This window comes from Grammomys surdaster, unplaced genomic scaffold (assembly GCF_004785775.1).
Source record: "Grammomys surdaster isolate TR1022 unplaced genomic scaffold, NIH_TR_1.0 126059, whole genome shotgun sequence".
NCBI lineage: Eukaryota > Metazoa > Chordata > Mammalia > Rodentia > Muridae > Grammomys > Grammomys surdaster.
This window is the reverse complement of record NW_021620869.1, coordinates 51560-54124: the sequence shown is the minus strand read 5'-3', so window position 1 is coordinate 54124 and position 2565 is coordinate 51560. Positions and strand designations below refer to the sequence as shown.

The following is a 2565-nucleotide window of genomic DNA, read 5'->3' as shown; positions in this document are numbered from 1 at the left end:
ACCTTTTCAGTGAATTATGGACTTACTTTTCATATAAACTCAAAGAAATCTTTCAAAAGACAGTGTGCATCTTGACAGCTTTCTTACTTGTTTCAAGACCTTAATATACATCTCTCTACCTTTTTAATTTGCTTGACCCATTTTTATTTACCAAATATTCACTCTTTTATCCAGTTCTGACTCACACAGGACAGGGCGGGTGGGGTCGAGACACACTAGTGAGATCCATCATAAGTCAGAAGACTTGCTATACAAAATTCTTGGGTTTTCCCTCCAAAGTCAGAAATCCTGCTAGAAAAATTTGAAAGGAGCTGTAGTCACTCTCTAAGCAGTTCTCTCTGGGTATCTCTCTGTTGCAGACCAAGGCCCTGTCTTTTATTTACAAATCAATTCAGTCATATACCCCAGTTTCCCTTGCGATTATCCCAGGAATCAGCATCTATGACCTTAGCCCCTTGATTCTTACAGACAGCAAGTACATTTTTTAAAACATAGCAAATAAATTCAGAGATCTGTCTGCCTTCATAAGCACAAGCAGTAAACTTAGCTGGTGGAAGGGGATCTTGCCCTGTGATCACAACTCCTCAAATCTCTTTATTTCCTTCTTTTCTGACAACCTGGCTCATAGTACAGCTGCCTCTGTTCTTTTAGGTCCATGAAGCCCCTCATATAACTGATATTCCATCCTTATATTTTGCATAGTTGAGAAATTATACATTCTGAAACTCATGTTTTCAGAGTTATTTCTCACAGCCTTTCAGGCTGTCCTGAAGGTCACAGGATTTATTGTTTTTGCTGAGGAACACCAGACACAGTCTTGCCTCCAGACTAGTGATCTTTCTATTATGTAGTCATTAACATTGGCAGAGAAAATATCTCCCAAAGAGGTCCATAAAGTAAATTATGTACATTTTTATACAAATAAACCTTCCACCTAGCAACCATCAGCACTCCTGGAGGCCCATGTCCTGCCAGCTCTGCTCCAAGTGCAGAAACTCTGTCGCTCTGTCCCTTCTACATGGCCATGCAGGACAACAGTTGAAGTTGCATAGCACCATCTCTTCGGTTTGTTGGGTGAGATCTCTTTTAGGGATAAATAGAACTTTGTTTTTTCAGAAAAACCATGTAGCATTTTGTTCATTGTGTTCTCTTCTGGTTTTGTTGTTGTTTTGTCTTTTTAAAAAATTTTTAATTTAATTTAATTTAATTTTGTGTGACAGAGTCTCAGTGCAAGGTGGTCTCAAATTTATTTTACAGTATAGTTGGGGCTTGCCAAAGATGTCAGCACATAATATTGTATAGTCATTTGAGAACACCATTACCTCAAAATATTTGCTATAATGTCTACAATGTCATTTACAATTAAAAATATTTATACTATGTCAATCTTTTTAATTTTATACTGGAAAAGTGGTGGTTTTCAAAAAGCATTCTATTGATTTAAAAATAACTTGTCACTTTTTAAATTAACTTGTGTATGTTCTGATCAACTTATTTCCTTGCTTCTGTTAACTTTCTTTTTAACTGTTTCTCCCGCCCTCAGGATTTTGAGGCAGACAATTAAGGTATCATTTGTAGACACTGAGCCACCTACCACAAAAGCCACTGCACCACAAAAGCCATCAAGGGACAGCAGGTCCCTCCATTTCTCTGCCTACAGCCAACAGAGTAAAATGTACCACAGGCACTGTCCAGTTTTCTCTTAATAGAATAATTGATAAAGACTTATTAGTCAATTCCATTCTGATGGTTTTACATATCTTTTATTCTTCCTTTATTAGTCTTCATAATTACTTTATTTCCTGTAGTGCTGTTTGATCTATAGCAAACACAATTTTCACTGGAAAGGTTTCAAAACTTTGAGACTTCAATTAGAACAACCTAATATATTTGTATATAAAAGCTCAAATCTTTTAGACTCCTCATCATTCTGCATATTATTGTATCATAATCATATATTATGTATTTTAATAAATTATTATAGCTACATGATACTTTTTATTTTTTGACATTTTACCATCATATTGGGTTATCATATATCTTCACAACTATCGTGTACCACACAAAGGGATTGAAATGCAGAACATAGTTAAATGAATAATAGGGTGTCCTGGATTTGACTGCATGCTCAGCAGTAAATACCATATTCCTGAGTGCTTTCATGCATGCAATTATTGCCATTTTGTTTCTTTTTTTCCAGAATTTCCTTAAGTGTTGTCTATTAGATGAATTTAGTAGTAATACACTCTTCTTTTCAAAGATGTCACAGTTATTTAAATTTAGTAATGTCATAGCAGGGATTTTTAGTGAAAAAAATAGTTTCTTTGAAAAAAGCAAAAGTATTATGGGATTTTGTTTGTTTTAACTCCAGGTGTGAAATATGGGGCTGCTCCAGATTGTCCACAGCAGCATACTATGACTTGTCGTGTGTTCTATCAGGGGCATGATTTTGTCACAGGCAAATAGTTTCTGAGACTGTGTGACATTTGGAATCATTTGGAATTCTGGGAATTTTTCAGAGGGTATATAAATGCTAGGGCCCCCAGAGGCATGGTGGGTTAATGA

At 35.7% G+C, this 2565-nt stretch overlaps 1 non-coding gene across 1 annotated transcript; it reads right to left on the bottom strand.

The window, feature by feature from the left end:
* Window positions 1-260: 260 nt before the first annotated feature.
* On the bottom strand, window positions 261-323 carry LOC114610826. The gene has a single exon (XR_003709738.1). It is a non-coding gene; the product is annotated as a U7 small nuclear RNA (small nuclear RNA).
* Window positions 324-2565: the final 2242 nt, after the last annotated feature.